Source organism: Ostrea edulis, chromosome 2, assembly GCF_947568905.1.
Source record: "Ostrea edulis chromosome 2, xbOstEdul1.1, whole genome shotgun sequence".
Taxonomy (NCBI): Eukaryota; Metazoa; Mollusca; class Bivalvia; order Ostreida; family Ostreidae; genus Ostrea; species Ostrea edulis.
In genome coordinates this window covers 42,710,635-42,732,909 of record NC_079165.1, presented here as the reverse complement: position 1 = coordinate 42,732,909, position 22,275 = coordinate 42,710,635, and the positions used below count along the sequence as shown (strand labels likewise).

Below are 22,275 nucleotides of genomic sequence, written 5' to 3'. Positions count from 1 at the left end.
ATTTCAGACATATATTTGTTTAATTTACCTGCTACCAATTCTTGCGCGTGTATGCAAGTGGAATTGTACAATAGGAAAGGTGAAGATAATGAACAGTGATCAATCTCACAACTCCTATATAAAGGTGAAGATAACGAACAGTGATCAATCTCACAACTCCTATATAAAGGTGAAGATAACGAACAGTGATCAATCTCATAACTCCTATATAAAGGTGAAGATAACGAACAGTGATTAATCTCACAACTCCTATATAAAGGTGAAGATAACGAACAGTGATCAATCTCACAACTCCTATATAAAGGTGAAGATAACGAACAGTGATCAATCTCATAACTCCTATATAAAGGTGAAGATAACGAACAGTGATCAATCTCACAACTCCTATATAAAGGTGAAGATAACGAACAGTGATCAATCTCATAACTCCTATATAAAGGTGAAGATAACGAACAGTGATTAATCTCACAACTCCTATATAAAGGTGAAGATAACGAACAGTGATCAATCTCATAACTCCCACAATATCTATATCGCTAACGTAAACCAGGCATTACATATTTCAATCGTTGGATCCTCCATCGTCAAAGGAGCAGCCAGATTTGCAATTTCAAGACTCGGGGGAGGGGAGGGGAGGGGAGGGGGGAGGGCAAGTACCGAACGTTTGCTGTTGATTCTTATTACTACACTGTCGGAAGTTTGCGCATGTTCCCTGCCGTCTCATTAGTTTGGTCTTCCTCGTTACTGAGATTCTCTTGGCGTTTCTCCGGTAATATCAGGGCTATGGAAATGATACGAAGTCGAATGGATATGGAAGAAATCTTGTCAATTAGGGGCGGCCATTACATAAAACACCCACAATTCAGCCCCAAACCACCACAGCTAATTGATCACGATGATCATAATTGATCATTACTACTAGGTAACGATTTACTTTTGAACAGCTTTCAGGTGCAATCCAATTGATTGTGATGGCATTGGCTTTCCAGCTTAATCTCGTTACAACACTACCACTGGTTTGCGGTGACCATTGGAATTGAGGTTCCGCCACCGTTACCAACGTTGGGTACTATTAGTTGCAGTTTCAGTGCCATGTTTATGGCCCTTAGAAGTTGCGCTTTCGTCGCACCCTAACTACAATGAAAGAGTGCAACTATTCTGGAATAATTTTGCATTGACTTTTGAACTGTTTATTATATCTGTTTCTCTATATCACACAGCTATGTCAATCATGAATGTACATAACTGATGTGCACCGTGTGCATTGTTATTATAATGAGTTTAAAATGGTGTTTTGCGATGTCAGTGCATTCCCGCATACTCGTTACACGAAAGTTTGACATGTTGAGTTGGATGTCCAACCATTTGCTTTTATACTTGGTACAAATTTGACGTTTTGTGACGCTTGAGCATTTGCGCTTACCCATTGCACAATGAGGCTATTGACGGGTCTTCATTGGTAGCCTCTAATCCCTGCGACCAGTTACCCCATACAAACACTAAACAGCTTGGCAACTATGTACATTTTGATTGTTGTGGTCAAAATCACTTCCACTAAATATGAGCACGCATGCACGTCCTCTTAATTTTGATTGGATGATGCCTAAACGTCTAAAGCGTTTTTGATTGATTGATTGATTGTATCTTGTTTAACGTCTCTCTCTCTCTCTCTCTCTCTCTCTCTCTCTCTCTCTCTCGAGAGAGAGAGAGAGAGAGAGAGAGAGAGAGAGAGAGAGAGAATTTTTCACTCATATGGAGACGTCACCAAGACCGGTGAAGGGTTTCAAATTTAGGCTTTTGCTCGGCGCTTATGGTCATTCGTCAGTGACGGTAAAAATAACTAAATGCACTGTAATGTAGAACAGGAAGACCTCTGCCAAAATTGTAAATTTCATGATACCTCAGGTACAGGTTCTGACTCCAGGGTGAGGCCAAACTTGGTACAGTGTATGTTTGTAAAACTTTTAAATATTTTCTTTAATGCTATTGAATTGAAACTAAATAGATATTTAGAAAGAGTACTTAGTCCTTTACCAAAATTGTAAATTACATGATGCTCGGCGTTAAGACTTTGGCTCCAGAATTATTATAGTGATTATCGTATCTATCATTTGAAAGACTTGTTGAAGTTTGCTGATAAGGTATAAAAACTAAGATAACGTAGTAATGTATATACAACGTTCTGCAATGTACATGCATAAGGGGTGGTTTTACATTTTTTATTAGCCACAACCAAGAACTATCAAGATATGCTAACTCTAAAACAGACATGGTAATATATCACGAAAAATAATACACTATTGAGTGAAACTGTTTTAGTCCCAGTGATGCATGTTTATGAACGAATGGTAACTGCTGTTACTTACCACCATCTTACGCGACGGAAAGATGTCTACTACTACTACTACTAATATATTTTACCATTAATGAAAAGGAGTGAAAGAAGGAAAAATGTTTGTAAGAGTGATAGTAAGTTTTTAATTTTGTTGTCAGGCTGACTTTTATTATGCTTATTATAACAACATCTTTGAAGTCTGCGAAATATCGACATGGACTGTAAAAGTTCTTATACCATGTACCGTTATTTTGGTAAGCTATGCGTGTGGTGATGTTTTTGTGTGTTTTATGACTTTGAAATTGTCTTGAATGTTGTGTAAATAACGCATGATAATGGAGTGTCATGCTTAAAATGATTGATATTTAAATTACACAATATAAAGTTTAAATATTAATTTATTATCATATCCGTTGTATGAATTACATGTAATTTGTCTGGAAATACAATCAATGTTCCATATGTATTGGTGTCTCATAAGTCTATAATGTGTGTTTTATTTGTTATCTGCTTGATGTGCACGATTTATATATGAGGTAGTAGTAGTGTAGAAAATGTGTATCAAAGTAGGAGATATTGTTTTAGATACTATTAAAACGGCCAAACTTCTTGGTGTACAAATAGATGGATGTCTAACCTGGTCTGTACACATTGATTCTTTATGATGCAAGAAATTCTCACAGAAAAAAAGGCATTTTACGTCGTCTGCAAACTTTATGTCAAATGCAGTGTTATTGAAAATTTATAACACTGTTATATCTCCTCATTTTAATTATTGTTGCACAGTTTGGTGCTCAGCCAAAAACAGGGTTTTTATTGACAGACTTTTTAAATTACAGAAAAGGGCAGCCAGAATTATATTGAAGGTGAAAGTAACTCAGACTTCTACAGCTGATATTTTTAGTGTTCTTAAATGGATGCCTGTTCATGATTATTTTGTATATAGAAAACTAGTGCTTGCTTTTAAGGTTCTTAAAAACATGACACCAGAATATATGAACGTTTTTGGGAGTTGAACTATGTTCAATCTCCCTGGGTCATCACGCACTTTTCTGCGCAGTAATTTGTATTGATTTGTATAGTGGTCGTCAGCGGGGGTTCTGTGTCAGCTGATTTACTCCTAGGTAAATCAACATAAACTTTTATAAACATCCGCCATTAAATAATCCATGTAACTTTTCTGAATTAATCTAATTTTGATAATTGACATGTAAATAAATGCAATGATATTGTATTCAAATTAATTTGAATACAAGATTTCGATCAAATTGATACTGATAGACATAGAAAAATAAAAGTTGTCGTTTGTAGCGCAGCGTCACCTATAAACATTGATAGGGAAACGAACGACAACTGCACACAAGCCCTATTGACACCGTGGCGCGAAATATCGAATATGGTGCGAAACCTCAGAAAATTTACAAGAAATAACTCTACAACATTGTGTATGTGTATATATTTGGGGTTTTTTTTAAATGTGATATAAAAAATGCTTGATGTTACATGTAGATTGAATTAAAACACTTTCGATTGGGATCGGAATACGAAATAAAATTTCTTATATCCGGTGGCAAAGTGAAACTGCTTCATGCTTCAAGTTATTGAATTACGTAGTAATTGCACGTTACACATTAGAGAACTGTTCCTTTTAATAAAGAAAGTCATAAAATAGATACAAAATGAGTGTACCTTATTCATTACTGTTACCGAGCTTTCGTCGACTATAATCTCGAAATGGCGTGTTTCGCTGCACTTGATGACGGTAAGGTCCACATTTTCTACGTGAGTAGTGTGATATTTGTTTATGAATTTTTTGCGCATACATGGTATGTCTCGGCTAGGAATAATGGAAACTTTCTCACCTATGTATGTAAAGACATATTAATCTCTATTTTTAAAAATGTAGAACACTTTTATCAAATGACAATGTTTGAAAACGCTTAGAGCCCCGATGTCAGAATTTCCTTTTCCAAGACATCAATATGTCAAATTCATTATCCTTTTTGAATAGTATGTACCATATTTTGTACCAGTTATCCATTTTGAATCCCCTATTACAATGGGTATTTGCTGCACTCTGTAATGTTTGAGTGGATGTCATGAGTGTGTGTCAAACAGAAATTTTAAGAGCATGGAATAAGGTGCTGCCATGTATTACTTCACTATCAAAGTTTAACCCAGTTGCCACAATGTTGAATTTATGCTGCAAAAAGGATTGGAAATTGCTCTGGTCAAAACACATTGTTTATTTGTCTACAGATGAAAGAGACATGAGGATTCTCCCTCACAAACTGAAGAAAAAAAATAGTTATGGATCTTGTACATGTATAGTTTATTAATCACTATAGATTTCCAGCATCACAAGTCTGATTCCACTATATGCTTTCCATACTGTCAGGTTCATTCACCCCCTGTTTGAGCCACAGTATAATATCCCAAATACCTTGGCAATAAATAACATTATTTGACTAGTGTTTCATTTTTAGCGGAGTTGCGATGAAGTCGAACTCGGCTTATGATCTGATGAAGTGCCTTTGGGCGGGCAGGCGGGCACGCATCAACATTTCATTTCCGCACCATAGCTCTTGAGCAAATTATAGGATCTCATTCAAACTTAGCTGGATTGTCACCCTCAGTAAGATGAGGAAGCCTATCGATTCTGGGGTCACTAGGTCAAAGGTCAAGGTCACTGGCTATAAATGGACTGAAATTTGGAGAAAATTTTGTTTTCCGTACCATAGCTCTTGAACGAATTATAGGATCTCAATCAAACTTAGATCGATTAAGTAAGAACAAGAAGCCTATCGATTCCGGGGTCACAAGGTCAAAGTCACAGTGGCTATAAATAGACTGAAATTTGGAGAAAATTTTGTTTTCTGCATTATAATTTTTTAACAAATTATAGGATCTCAATTAAACTTAGATGGATTATCGCCCTTGATGAGACAAAGAAGCCTATTGATGTTGGTCAAGGGTTAAAGGTCAAGGTCACAAAGGATTTAAGTCGGCTGAAATTTATGTACGCAAAATTTTGCTCCCTGCTTGATAATTCTTGAAAACTTTTCTGCCGGTTCCCTGTATGCCCATTCCTTGCGCAACTCGGCTTGTGCATTTCCGATGCCCGACAATTTTTTTGCATTTCATTTGTTTTGAGTTATTTTACAATTATTTACCATTCCATTGATCCTCTACAGGACTGTAGTATACTCAGGTGATAGTTTAGCATATTGGACTACCTTTTCAAGTAATGAATCCTTAGAATTAGCTATAACTAGGATTAAACTTGAATGTATATATACAGGGGGAAAACTTCGTCATAACTGCAAGGCATTGATAACCATATTGATTTGAATGTTTGGGCCATAATATGTGGTCACATTTTTCATGAGAATATAAAGGGGTGAAATTCTAGAAAACAACAACACAACTTCAGTTACTCGAGGAGCGTTGTGGCCCATGGGCCTTCCATTATCCATGTTTGCTGTTGTAACGCTTTGAAAAACAACAACAGTTGATTTGTATCTAAAATCATGATAATATTCAGTCATTTATCTCCCTTCTCTTCCAGTACTATCTTTTCTAACTGAATTTCCACAATGTTCAACTCCCACGAGTACTTTAAGTACTTTGATTAGTTTTGTCAGCCAAGTTAGTTCCAGAACTACAAGAAGTAGCGATAGTGGCATTTTATATTTACCAAAAGTTCGAACTGAATATTATAAACGGTCTTTTAAGGTATCCTCCACAATATTATGGAATCAGTTGCCCGAGTCTGTCAGAAGCTGTAGTTCTATTACATCTTTTAAAGCAGCATATTTGCAGCATTATTACTCAAATAAGTGATATATAGATATGATGTATATGTTCATTTTTCCCCCAGTGATATATATCGTGTGTATATTTTATGTATATATTTTATATTATGTTATCTATTTTTCTATTCTCTCATTTATTTGTCTGTGAATATGTTTTATACAGGACCACAATGTAAACTAGTCATTTGTACTAATTGTGCTATCCAGTCTAAATAAAAGAATTTATTATGAGGTGAAGATGAACACATAAACAATAACCCTTAGAATGTTGTTATATACATGTATCTTACCCAAACTATATTTTTGAAGACAGGTCTCTAATAACTATATGTGCAGAGCAATGAAATTTGCAAGAAATATACGCGGCTTAAAATCATGCAATTGACCTGTGTTTTATCGAATGAGTGTATTTGCGACCATGTAAAAATAATATCCCAGTAAGAATACATACATACATATATATATCACTGATGATGCAGTTTTGACCTATATTTGCTGGATGTGCAGCTTCAAGGTCCAGTGGTTCTTAAAAATTACATGACTGAAAAGTGAAAGAATCACTGCAATCAAACGTGTTTCAGACGTTGAGAGTTACAATGTTTTATCGAATGTTTTTGGCGCCAAATACAGTTCCACGACGTAGCTGTATATTCTACATTGATGAAACTGACAAGTGTCACTCATGTGTATATTATGTATATAAAACCGCATCTAGACACTATGGTGATCAGAGGGTATAATTTTAAAACTTGATTTTTTTTTTAGAGTACAATTAATTTCAAGAAAAAAGTTCATTGGAATATTCTACGAAGAACGAACGCTAGAAAATTATTTACAAACATGATATGCTAAGAAAGATAACTCCATTTCCTTCCTCGGTTGGAACTGCTTCTCTTCACATCGTGGTTAATGTACAAGTAGCCCCTCTTCCATACAGTATGTACTTGCATTTTGCATTAACAAGAATGAACATGTTTTCAAAAGAGGTCATTGTCTTCTGACTAAATAGAGTACCGGTATATAAAAACAGGTTGTAGAAAATGTAATGAAAACCTATAAGGTTGAAGTACATCTGTGAAAAGATAAAATATATTTTTGATGCAAAATATCAAATCGGCCTCAAATTTTAAGCATTCTAAAACTATTCCCAAAGAAACACAGCAATCTTTTATTCAAAATTGGAAACAGAAGAAGCAATTTCAAGTACTTACTTTATAAAAAAAACATTAATACCATCACTTCTGTCAGAACACTTGTGTGATTTTCAAAAATTATAAATATATATAATAATATATGTAAATACAATAATGATGTTTTTTAAGCGCGTAATAATAAACACATTATCTAGAGAGAGAGAAATATTAAAGTGACACGTATAGATGCAGTTGTTTAAAAAATATATCTGCCAATTAACCAAAAGCAAAAGTAAATTTTTTTAACATATAAAAATACATTATCATGATATTCTGTATGTACTTTTCATATGTTTTTATTCAAGTTTCAGATCTATTTGTGGTGTTTATAAAGTAATTTGCATTTTTATAAGAAGCTAATGTTGAAGTGTTATGGTACATGTATGCAAATGAAGCAAATATGGAATAGCAGAAGATTCTGAGTTTCATTATAGAAACCAAACATGATTCGCAAATATGGTTAATGTGTCATATATTTTATGAATAGAATGGAATGGAAGAAAGCAAACATAACCATGTGACCTGTATCGTGCTGACACCACGGATCTGTGTCATGTGGTGATGCACGACACTGAACACATCATAATAACACACAAACGCCCTCACATACACGCGCGCACACACACGCATGCGTACACACATATTTATTTATAATAATGATAATATTTTATTCAGAACCTCTATACATGTTAGTAATAAGAAATTCAACCGAAACCATAGAAAATAAATTGTCATTTCCCAATACAAACTTGCTAATACAATCACAACTACATGTAGATCCTCCAGTTAATGATAAACATCATCCGCCATACTTGGTACGGTTCCTTTTTTTTTTTTTTTTTTATCTTCGAAAGATGTAGCTTATTAATCCTAGAAATTTATGTGATTAGCTCCTTTAATTGATTGTTATAGCTTATCATATATTTGCGCAATTTATTGTGCTACATATCAACATTACATGGCGGTTCCAAGACCCTAAAAACGTTATTGTATACGGTGCTGCAGTTGTGGTCACGTTTAGGACTTAAATAAGGTAGCTCCATCCTTATGTGGAGGAATTTTATTCACTGAATACAATAATAAATCGGGTAAACTTTGAATACTGAAAAACTTATTTTCCCGTAAATAATCAATTATTTGATATCTAAAAAATGTTGTTAAAGGCAATAACTCCTATGCTGGTATTTTCTGTACTGTATGTCTATTATACAATGGTTTCCCTGGTATCCATACATATTTATGTAGTAACAGGTTTTTTTTAATCTGTTGACATTAAAATTGGTCATTTCAACTAGTTTTTATGCACTTTTATTATTCTTTTTAAAATGAAATTGTGCGGTTTCTGATGTAAACATGTATCTCTTGACATCTTTAAAAAGTTCGCAACACACATTTTCTTTGGTTTTGGATTAAATTAAACTATATTAAGTGGAAATTGACAAAGTTTTCCACTTTCAAACCATTAATAATGATAATTCACATGAGAATGGAGCCACCTGGAAATCATGGGAGTAAATTACATTCCATAAAGTAAATTACTAGTATATCCATTTCACATATCTTTACATTTTCAATATTTTTGCCTTCAGTGGTTTACCAATTGAAGTAATAGCCATTTCCTCATGAATGTGAACAATGTGCATATGAATGTTGATAATTATAGGACAACTATTTTAACGGCTGGGAATATTACGACAGAAGTAAAATATAAATATAAAAAAATAATTCCAGTTTTGAAAATACATGTTATTATGAACAACAACTCTTCACGCCAGCATGTTTTTCATTATTTCTTAAATAAAAACAAGTTTTCATTTCCATCCTTTAAAAAAAACTTTCTTTGTAGCAAGTGTCATCAAAGAATTTGTGGATGTGAATAGCACGTGTAAATATTACAAGTGTTCAACATGCATTTGATATCCCAGAGACCAATAACGTACACATGTTCTTGTGAGATCTATTTCTAATGCAAAAATCTGCCTAATAACGTACGCCCAGAAAAATATATGCACACGTTAAGTCCAATCTAATTAAAATCAGACTTTTTAGATCCGCGCCGTATATAGAAAATTTGTTGCTAGAAACCAAATTTACTATGGAAATAGATTGACAACGTTAAAAAATTGAGATGAACTTCGTTTTGCACTTTGAATCCCCAGTGTAACTAACGTTTAAGTAACACATCATACGTGGTCATATATATATCTAGCGATTTATCCCAGAGATCACCAATGTTCCGTCTGTTTATTCTTTATTTGACCATAAAATCGTCCAATTCGCTCTAGGTTATTTTCCGAATGTCATCAGCATTCAATGAATTCACGATTTATTTTATAAGCAAAGGGTTTGTTCATGATATTTTCACTGTGAAAGTATAAAACGAGAACGAACGATTTCAATAATGATCTGAATCAAATGTATATAGAGGTAACATTACCATGAATCGTGAAACTGTTAAAAAGGGTATTTGGTCCAGATTGCTCCCTACAAAGTCAAGCGGTCCCTGGTTCAAAGATCAAAACAAATAACTACTGAGCATGAATTGAAATTTCAAAAATGGATGGAAACTCTAGCATGCGATGATAGAAACTGCAATTTAATTTTTTTAAAAATCTCACTACTTTGATGATTCGTTTATTTTATTTATATCAATTCAATCCTCTTTCTCAGGAGATAATCGGTGGTGGGTTAATTATAGGATTAATGACAGGTGCAACGATGTTATCAATGACGTTGGACATCAGCTGGGAAGTTGTGGCTGCGATGGGTGCGGCGAAAATGGCCAAGAACGGTAAAAGCAAAAGCCAATCATCCGCCTCCCGACATGACTTCCTCCTCCCATTATCACCTGTTATTTAAGATAAAATTTTGTTGTTTTAAAAAATGATAGAATGTCACTTATCTATTGATGCAATACAGTTGTGAATATAAACTAACGTGCAAAAGAAACGCAACACGCACCCCTCCCCACACAAAATAATTTAAAATGTCACGAAAATTTGGTAAATGTGCACTGTTAAACATAGTACAAGATTAGAGCACGCCGTTTCATCAAACATCGTAACTAGTTGCGCAAGCTTAGTTTGGCGTAACTTTCTGACTAGACTAAATATTTTACGTAAGTCCGTTTCATCAAATGGCGTAAGATTAGAATTTACGCAAGTTTTCTACCAACTAGTAGAAACACTACGTCAGGTCGAACCCTTACGTAAGTACCTACGTAAGCAAAAATCATGGCCGACTGTTAGCTGTTTGAAAATATGTTTGGAATTTATACCGACGAGCTTTGCGTCGTGATCGATTTTTTCAAGACAGGATGCTTTTAGACGTTTACAACGATAAATATGTAAGACCATAAGGGTTAGTTCCATTTGAAAACTAGTAAATTTATGGCTTGCCGTTACTGTATGATTATTTTTCACAAGTGTCTATCTGTACATGAATGATGAATAAAGTAGTCCACCGTAAAGGGAACATTCACTTTGTTGTAGGCTATTTATAAATCTCTTCAAAACTTCCGCTCTGACTAACTTGGAACAATGATTAGCGAGCCCGATTCAATTCGATCTCTGTCGTATGGTGGGTGGATTTACGGGAGTGTAATGTATATTTCATGAACAGTTACTTTAAGATCTACTATTTTCCATTGTATATCTTAAATCTTGAAAAATATCCCGTCTTAAGAGATACATCATATAACTATATTATGATAATAAAGTTCTTCCAAATAAAAAAAGGCTCTTCGTAACAGTCTGATGCTTGACGAATTTCGGTGATAAATGATGTGCAGGATAATCCGTACAAATATATATTTTATGTTATCAAATAAAGAAAAACATCTACATGTGCATGTATATCAGGCACGAACCGGAGTGAATGGGAGGGGGGGGGGGGGGGTCACCCTGCGTTGCTACTCCACTTTTTTTTAACAATACGATTTTTTTTTTCAATTTTGTACTGTAAGTGAAAGAGAGGTATTTATGAATAAAAACTATTTAGTGAGGTATGATCATGAGCATTAATAGAAAAAGTCTACCCCCACCCCCACACACATGATGTTTGTAGGAAAATGTTTTGAGGCACTCATAATAGAAGACTCTAGATAGTACCCCCACGATTGAAGAAAATGAAACCCTGGGAGAGAAAAAAATGTGGAAATCACTTCAAAAGATTCCAACACCACCCACTCCACCCCACATCCGAATTAGAATTTTGCAGATAGGACAAAACATTTTTTTGGCGTTATAATGCAAGATAAAAAGATTATTTGAAAAACCAACATCTAATTTATGTACCAGCTGCACCCCCCCCCGTAACTTTGCAAAACGATGGTACGTGCCTGTATATATTCCCAAACTGTAAAATATGCACACATACTCAATTTGTTCAAACACATTTAGGCCTATGAGTCTACATTAATTATCCAATTAAAGTATAAATATATAGTTAATATCTATATACAATGTAGATGTATCGTGTCGACCTACATGCACTTAAAATATAATAACCTTTGAAATCATAAAACAACTACTTTCTGTAGAAGAAGAGATGTAAAATGTATGCATAGGCCTATATAGATAAAAACAAATTTTGTTTATGGAGTGATATGTTTGATTTAGAATGCAGTGCCCAAATAGTATGGTATAGGAAAATTTTTACTGCCTCTGCCAACACGGCCATCTCTGTCTCCTCCCAATTCCGCTTGTGCATTTTCTTTGCGTTCTTTTCATTCATTATTTTGGTCCAGACGACAAGTGAAAAAAGCGAAAGTAAGATGTACGCATGTTCAGGACGCGGTAACTAAGCACGTAAGCTTAGTTGAAAACTTTGTCGAGTAGTAACGTAAGCATGTATAAATTTACGTCGTTTCGTGAAACGCGGTTTGTCCTAAACTAAGATTATACGTAACTAGATTTACGTAGTCGGCGTAAGACTTAGTTGAAAATATACACTTATTGATGAAACGGCGTCGAGGGCTTTATTAACTTTCTTAAAATGTTAAGAACATTTGTAAAGTTTTTTCCTACATCTAATAAAGGGTGTGTTCTCGATCCGCTTGCATTTGTCGAAGCACGGACTCTCTGGTGCGGGGATTTTACCAGCCTTTTGATGTGGTCTAGAACAATTTTTGCCACTCTTTCAGAAGCGCTCTGCTGAGTGTCTTTGACGTTTCCAGGGACTTTGGATGCATAAAAGATTTGGAATATATGACACATCATCTTTCAATACTGGCTTTACAAAGGAAATTCATATTGCATCGAGTAACATGACACTTGACATTTTCTTGCTGAAATACTTCAGAAATGCTGCTGCACAAATGACCACCACACTTAATGCAGACTGTATAATGGTTTCAGCATAGCCTTCATCGGTTTAACTTCCCTCGATGACCACAGGAGGAATCTTTCATCCATAGTAGATTCCATCCCACACCACATCGCCGCCACTACCGAACGGATCACATTCAACGACCCACTGGTCTGTAGTGTTATCCTCGACACCAGACAACTTTTTCCTGACGGTCATCCGAGCAGTAAAAGTAAACATGATTTTGGCAGGTTATTAAAGCCACGCATCACGTCGATCATTAGTTTGATATAGGATGGCTGCACCTCGGCGAGGTTTTTAACTCCATACACACGCAGATGAACGATCAATGTAAATCGGTTGGTTGATTGTATATTGTTTAACGTCCCACTCGAGAATGTTTCACTCATATGGAGATGTCACCATTACTGGTGAAGGGTTGCAAAATTTAGGCCTATGCTCGGCGCTTACGGCCTTTAAGCAGGGAGGGATCTTTATCGTGCCAGACCTCCTGTGACACGGGACCTCGGTTTTTGCGGTCTCATCCAAAGTACCGCTCCATTTAGTCGCCTCTTACGACAAGCAAGTGACTTATTCTAGCCCGGATCCCCACGGGTAATGTAATTCGACCGATTCTTGGATTTTTAATGCGAGGAGTCTCATCAGCAGGTTTCTGTGCACTTTTAAAACGATCTCTCACAAGTCTCAGGTCATGTAGTTAAATTACTCAATTCTTGCTCGGCGTAGTAACTTCTGCTTTGGGGTGATCGTCCTTGTAGCCCGTGTGTCGTAGTTTCCTGTTTAGTCGTCGATTACAACTTCTGGTAACACTATTTGGAAGACATATTTTGGTCGTGTCATGTGAATGGAAAGGTGAAGGTAGCGAACAGTGATCAATCTCATAAGTCCTATAAGGAATACAAAATAGAGAGTTGGGCATACACGGACTTCTGGATATATCGGAGGTGGGATCAGGTAGTTAGGAGGAGTAAACACCCACCATAAGACCTATATCTTGAGCATGTAAACGGAGTAATCCGTAGTCAGAATCAGTGTGCCAAGAACGGCTTAACAATCGGTATGAAACATGTCAGACAGCATTTTATTTCGAGTTCACTGGGATATATCGAATCAGCATATGAAAGAAAATGATTATTGTTAATCAATAAAACGTCATCGATATCTTTAAATGTCAAATTGAAGGCCACAACAAGAGATTTTTCTTCTCATGTAGAAGCCTTTGAATAAATTCTGCTTTATAAGAATATAAAAACAGGTCATCTAACAAAGAAGCACAGTTTGTGCCCATGAAAATTCCAACAGATTGTTGGTAGACCTGATCACCAAAGACTACGAAGATCATGGAGATATTATCAATGCCAATCCATAATAGCAATTTATGGATAAGACAAAAAAAATCTTCTCGCACATACAATTTTCTGTATACATCAAAAGACTAACGGGAAGAGAAGCTATCAACCGTGAAACTATTGTCTGTTTTATGAATGAAGTCATGGAACCATTCATATTTAAAATTGAATTTGAATTGAATGGTTTGTCCTCAAAACACAGTGTTGCATTTCTTTTGCGTACATTATTTATCAATAAAGAGTAATGAAAACATTTTATTTAAATCATCAATATATCATTGTGATACTTTTATCGGTGAAAACAAGCATTACAACCGCACGTCTTTAGCATATTGGATTTGCAAGAATGTAACAAGCATTTTTTTTTTCAATTGCAGAGTGTAACGTGGAACTCGAGAATTACATCGTATGTATCCAATTTGGCCAAATTTGTGTTAAAGCAACAACAAAAAAGTTTCGCATTGACATATACATGTATATACATGTAAGTTGCATATCAACATATAATTCACACCTTCAAAGAGCTTGTTTGTCGACTTATTTATGTTGACATAAAATGCACATTTCTCTTTCATGTACACATATCCACATTGCATAAGTGAGTCGAATATTACAAGTAAGTGTTATGTCGTTTGTGTAACATCAATGTGTTGCATGCTGATATAATCTTGCATGACATGCTTGTAAGATGAAAACTAACTTTCGTGTATGAGGAAGAAAGGTATTTTCCAAACGTTATATTTCATAATTGGCAGCCAATTGAAGTTGTTGACAATTTTTTATACCTTGATGTTTTATGTAACTTCAATGATAACTATGATTGTAAAAACAATTAGCCTGCCAAGGTAGAAAAGCTATTTTCTCATTAAAATCAAAAGTGAAAAATGTGTGCCTTAACACAGAAACATTATTGACGTTTTTGATACACATATGTATATAGCAAGTATTCTGAATTATGATTGTGATGTATGGGGGTAGTCACAATGCCAGAGATGTAAAAAAGATACAGTTAGAGTTTATAAAATCGCTTTTAGGTGTGCGAAAAAACATAAATTCTGCCTCGATGTATTTTGAAACGGGGAAGCTACCTATTACTAGAAATTGTTATGATGAGTTATATTTCATGTACAACTGTGATAGAATGAAAAATTGCAGCAAAAACTGTAATTGTATAAAGGAAACATTGCATGAGGTAGGGCTGGGATATATTTGATGTGAACAAGAGAATGCTACATTAGAAAATATTCCAATTATAAAACAGAGGTTGACCGATGTATTTGTTCAAAGTTTATACTATACTTGACGAAAATAGAGTGTATGAATTCTGTATTAATTTGTCCTCATTATGAGGAACTTGGTCATTTATATATATATATATTCAAAAGGTAATATTTGCAAAAACGACCTGTTTCCAAATTAATTGTTAAGTGTCCATAATATACTTGAACTTTGTAATTAAGGGAAATATTTATGTCTTGCACTAAAGTTGCTAGAAAACACTCTTGTTCAAAAGCTATTCTCCATAGCAATACTTAGATATAGTATATGTAAATATGTATATTTACATATATGTACATATCTGTATGAATATGTAAATATACATGGATATGTATGTATGTGTAAATATGTATATTTAATGTACACTGCCATACAATGCTATTTTTATGTATTTATTTATGCATGTAACATTAGAATGTGATAAGATGTTTGTCTTAAGCAATAAAGAGATTATATCAAGCCTTACACGACAACCTGAGAAGATAGGCGATCTCAGCATCCGTTAACTGGTACCCTGCTCCGATCATTTGATTAACAAGAAATTCATCTTGGGAATGTGTCGTCTGCGTAATGATGGAAATGATTAGCAGAATATAACTTAAGGGGTAGAATTTCATTGAACGAAAAGCACCTGCAAGGGAAGAAGATGTATTACATGTAAGACCTAAGTATGAACTGTCACATAAATCCTTACAGGATACTTCTGTGAACAGTGTACTATATTTGTAATGCATATTGTACACTAAAATAATTCTTGCATTAATCCCATTTCATATTCAGCATAACTATCAAAAGTTGCCTACATACAAACATTAACCAAAAGGTTGTTGCATTGCAATTCCTATGTTTAATTGTTGTTTTACTACGCTCGAGAATATGTTTCACTCTAATGAAGACTTCACCACCTGTAGGTGAAGAGTCACACATGTTGACCTATGGATGACTCTTGGGGAGTAACGGTGAAAGTTCGTTATCGTGTCAACGCCTGCTGTGACATGGGTCCGAGGTTTATAGGTAGTCATACGAAATACCAGTGACTCTCATTAAAATAGATATAAAATACTCATTGTCTGACATTGTTGTAGTTAAACACGTGGTGACATTGTTGTGGATAGACACATGCTGTGTAGTTAGACACGAGGTGACATTGTTATAGTTAGACACGTGGTGACATTTTTATAGTTAAACACGTGGTGACATTGTTGTGGATAGACACATGCTGTAGTTAAACACGTGGTGACATTATTATAGTTAGACACGTGGTGACATTGTTGTAGATAGACACATGCTGTAGTTAAACACGTGGTGACACTGTTGTAGTTAGACACGAGGTGACATTGTTGTAGATAGACACATGCTGTTGTTAAACACGTGGTGACACTGTTATAGTTAGACACGTGGTAACATTGTTGTAGATAGACACATGCTGTTGTTAAACACGTGGTGACACTGTTATAGTTAGACACGTGGTGACATTGTTGTAGATAGACACATGCTGTAGTTAAACACATGGTGACATTATTATAGTTAGACACGTGGTGACATTGTTGTGGATAGACACGTGCTGTTGTTAAACACGTGGTGACATTGTTATAGTTAGACACGTGGTGACATTTTTATAGTTAGACACGTGGTGACATTGTTGTGGATAGACACATGTGTCACGAAAAAGATACCTTCCTAAGCAAAGGTCTTAAGCGCCGAGCATAGGGCCAAAATTTTGCGGTCCTTTACCGGCAATGGTGACATCTCCATATCAGTGAAAAATTCTCGAGCGGGACGTTATAAACAATATACAACCAACCATCTATGTGATGAATTTTTCCATATATTAAGTGCAGAAAGGTCATTATCTATTTCTAATTTACTAGGACTAAACTTTCTTTTTTATATCTGTATTGTTAGAAGACATTAGTATGTATACATTGGTTTGTGTTCCTTTATATTGTGTTGACACCAACAGACAAATTGAGTTGATGCAAATAAATCATAAGTAAATCTTAACCCCTTACATGGCAGATAAATTAATGTGTGTACAGTAAATTAACAAAATATAATAAATACATTTTCTCTGTTGTTTTGGTGTTATTTACCTTTAAAGGAAGAAAGTATACATATTTTTAACGGATATATTGACTTTCTGTCAATAACGAACTACCCTACCATTCATAAAAAGATAAAATTCCAGATTTATATCCTTAATTCTCAAAATCTAAGCCCACTACTGATACAAACTAAAAACCAAATAAATATGACCTTGACCACTAATGACATTGCATGAGTAAACTCAAGATGGTGTTGAACGTCTAAATTTTGTATCAATTTAACAACAGTTCATTTGGACATACACTTTGAAATTTTCATAGAAAACGTTACATGTAGTTTCTTTTTTTAAAACGTATTACAGCAAAGTATTAAACTATACAAATGCACTTACCAGAAATCAATTACTTTTAATCAGAATTCAGTTAAAATTCTCAATTGATAAGGAAAATAGTCCTCACATCTTTGCTTGCTTTTGGACATGAAAATCTGGAAAATGTGGCTGTTCAATGCCCTATCATAAACCACACCAAGTCAAGTCACCTTTATTACGTCTTGTTACTCTTTATTGCGTCGTATTACTCTTTATTGCGTCGTGTTACTCTTTATTGCGTCGTGTTAGTGCGACTTCGCTAATGCGACCTGTCCCGTCCAGTTGTTATTGAAGTGGACAGCGAAGGCTGGAAAAGTGAGATACTTAAATCTAAGTAAGTTCATCTAACGGCCTTTGGCGGTGCAAGGTAATTGTGTCATGACAGTCCGATGGATGTACTACGAGGTAATAAGGTAATATATATAGCTGTAGACAGCGTATTTCATTACCCAACGAGCAACCGGTAGTTCCCCTATATATTTGAGATAGTTCCACGAGTGAAATCAACATTGGGAGTACGTTTGTTTTATTTTGGTTGTATCTAGATTGATATATACTGATAATGTGAAGGAAGTTTTTTCACCATGATTCTTGCATGTTAAATATTGATTGATTTAATTTGAACATCTCTTATTGCTAATCATACAAAAGGATTGTACACACAGAGGATATTCAATGCTTTGTTGTTGGATATGAAATTTATTTCATGAGTATAAGAAAGGAAAATATCACTCGTGCGAAGCGCGAGCTAAATCAATAATTTAAAAAACCCTGTCTCACAAGTGAAATAAATTCCATATCCAACTACAAAACATTGCATTTTCCGTTTATTACATTTTCTTCATAAGCTTTATAGCATGTTTATTTCATTTAAAGGATGTATATTAATAATCAGTTGTTATTTTCACACTGTAAAAATATCGTTTTTATTCAATGCATTGAAATTCCTAGTCAAACTTGACAAGGATATCCATGAATAAAATAGTATTTGACCGTTAGAATGTGATAAAAGTTCCAAAACATAGACAATCCTCTCCTTTAAATTATATACAATCACAAATGTCATACATTGTATAAATTCATAAATGTGAAAAAAAAAGAGCGAGACAACATGATACTAATGATCGTATCATAACGTTTATCGCTTACTTTGTTACAATTTTATGTTTGCATATAAAAAAAACAACAACATTAAAACGATCAGTATCAATGCATGTGCTTCTAAACAAAAGAACAGAATGCTTCATTTTCTTCCAGGAAGAGATTCATTTCATATATATGTACACGGTACAAAAACAAATGAACATTAATAAGACAGCATATATTCTACAAACAGATCACATATTTTCAGAAATGTCATTAACCTAAATCAAAAATAAAAGTTGGGTCAAGTTAAGCCTCGAGGTACACCAGCATCAGAATGCTTTACAGAAGAAAATAAGAAGCAGCTTTCAAAACATACCAGTTTTCTGGTGCACACCTTTGGCGTTAAGTAAAACCACCACCACCTTCCTTTCAACACATGACTGCTTTCATTGGTCATTGTTTCCTAAGCAATTTAGCTGCTTCAACGACCCGCACTCTAGTTCCACCACTTAGCTTCATTTTCAAGTTAGGGGACTTCAGCGACATTACACAACACTTTATTGTGAAGAAAATGCTTCAAGGTTATCAAAAAAGCAAACCATCAGTTGATGCTAGACTCCCAATAACCCTATATATCTACACGAATTAGTAAATGCTGTTGAACACACAACTTGATCCACTTTCATAAGCACTCCTCTGCGCGCTATGCCCATTCTTGCATTCTGCGCTTTTTAAGAGTGGGGGAAATTACAAAAGTACTAATCAACACTATCCGCAACCCAAAAGTATACAAGGAAGTCAAGACACCAACGGTATAAAATACATTGAAGTCAATACCCCACACTTCAAGCACTCTAAAACCAACCATACCACTTTACGCTTGCAAGATAATACCGAAAATAGCTTCTTTGTCCCTATCAGGCAGTCGTGCACTACCTCGCTCTGAGGAAACATGGCTCTCCACAAGAATATTTGTCATTTTTGACGGTTCTCCTATCTGCCGTCAATATTTTACCCAACAATTACAGACAGCCTTAGCTTTTTGGAAGCCTCCAGTACAGAATTACGTTACACACAGTTTCCGCATTGGCACTGCTTCAACAGCTTCTCAAGGTTTCACCGAATGGCAGATTCAAACTATGGATCGTTGGAATTTTAACGCCTTTAGGAAGTATGTCAGAATCCCTACATATTTTGATCTGAGATCCCTGTCTTCAAGATCTTGAAGACAGGGATCTCAGATCAAAATATCAGAGACTTTTAGTTAAATTACATAAAAGGATAGTTTTTATGTGTTACTTGGTTTCATATGTTTGCCAGAAAATACTTACATGGCATCCAATTTACCAGTCAGGGGCTGCTGGTTTTTGGGGTAAAAAATTGTCATGTGTAAATTTAATATTTTTCATATATATTTATTTTCTATATGTATGGGAGCTCTTTTAGGGGCGTTAACAAGATAGCCTATTTTTAGAATGTATTATGTAAGGCTTAATCGAACATAGCTTACGGTGGAATGAACGTCCCATATTTGTAAGTTTGCATGCAGATACATGTATGTCTAGTTCTTTTACAATGAAAAATATGAAATATGTCTAGTCCCTTTACTATGAAAATGTGTAATTGATATTTTTACTTTCTGAAGCACCCGTTTTTTAATATACATACATAGTTCACTCCTCTTACGAGGTATATAGTGATTATATTGGGTGTAGCACGGGGCATGGACACGATTTGAGCTGAAAATTTAAAAAAATTATTTTTCCACTTTTAATGTTTACAATGCTTAACTAGCGTATTTCTAATGGTCAACAAAAATTTTAATGTCAGTTGTCGAGGTATATGGGAGATACAGAGCTCACATTTCCTTGTTATGTAAACAACAACACGAACTGTGCCATATTTTTGTGTACATAGGTTAAATATACTAATAAAAGTTTCATTTAAAGCAGATATTTTTCAATTTGCAAGTTAATTCTGAACACAATTAAATAGTTTCTAGTGATTAGCACATCTTATTTTGTTTTAAACATGCTGTTTTCTATTGAGCAATCTATATATAAACAAAAACATGGCATGAGCCTTGTTTACTTTACACAAAATTGTGAGTTCTTTATCTCACTTGTAACTCAACTGACATTCAAATTTTTGCTGACGATTAGAAATATCTTAACTAAGCATATGCATTCTGAACCTTTGAAAATGGAATAATAATTTGTTTTAATTTTCAGCTCAAATCGGACGGAATGCCCTTTCAGGGGTTGGATTTTTCTATATATGTGTTTGTATATACGTTTGTCATTTATTTATTTAATAAATGACCATTTTTACCTTTTATATGAGTTCGGCTTATTTCGGGGCAGGCTGACAGACATGTGAATAAGTTTCTATACACTACGTGTTGTGATCTGTGACTTATATAGCTTCAAACCATTCCAATAGATTTCCTGAGATTCCATACATTTTCAGTTTGTAAAGCAGAAATTTGTGTTATATTATGTCAAAGGTGTTTGATCAATTTCAAAATAATATGCAGCAGTGTTTCCCCTCATCAATACTTTTTACAATACTATGGTATATTTCTAGTTGATACACAGTAAAATGTCCAGGAAGAAATCGTGTTTGATATCAATTGATAAATTATGTAGCATAAAAATGATTACAAACATGTTTAAACATAATTTTTAATTTTTTTTTTACTAACACAGCTCAAATGTGACACTGGTATATGCTTTGAAGATTTAAAAAAGGGAGAGGACCGATCGTGGTAGCTCAGTGGTAGAGCGTTCGATTCGTAACCAGAAGGTCGTGAGTTCTAGCCACGCTCGTGCCATGTTTCACACCTAAGATGTAAATATATTAGATAGGAGGTAGTGATTGCTCCTTCGTCAAACGCTCAATATTTACGGATCTTTCGGGTATGACCTTGAAACAAAGGTCCCATTTCGCGAAAGGCATTGGCACGTTAAATAACACTCACTACGACGGTTTTACATGCAGCTAGTGACGTCATCGACGGTAACCAAGCAACTAAACAAGGGATAATTTGGATACACTGCTAAACATAAGGATATTAATGCTTTCTTTGCATGTAAATGAAATTGCGTAACATTTATTCTTCTGTTGATTGTATCTTGTTTAATGTCCCTCTTGAGAATTTGTTACTCAGTCATATGGAGAAGTCACCAAGACCAGTGAAGGGCTTCAAATTTATGCCTATGCTCGTCGCTTACGGCCATGGAGCAATGGGGGTTCTTTAGCGTGCCACACCTACTGTGACACGGGACATCCGTTTTAAGGTGATCTCCGAGGACCCGTGAAATTCACACCTGATGTCGAGCGTTAGGCGATGGAACTGCCACTACCTGTTTTAACGATTTGGGTTTGTCGCGGCCGGGATTCGAACCCCAGTCTTCCGCTTGTGTAGTGAATGTTCTACCTCTAGACCACCGCGGCGGTTCCATCCTTCTGTGTT

General features: G+C 34.9%; 1 long non-coding RNA gene across 1 annotated transcript; it reads right to left on the bottom strand.

Annotated features, from left to right (window-relative positions):
- Nucleotides 1-8,832: 8,832 nt before the first annotated feature.
- LOC125667063 (uncharacterized) lies at nt 8,833-18,084 on the bottom strand. Its single transcript, XR_007367004.2, has 3 exons — nt 17,736-18,084; nt 15,765-15,929; nt 8,833-10,191 (listed from the first exon to the last, which is right to left on the bottom strand). It is a non-coding gene; the product is annotated as an uncharacterized LOC125667063 (long non-coding RNA).
- Between the last annotated feature and the right edge of the window lie 4,191 nt (nt 18,085-22,275).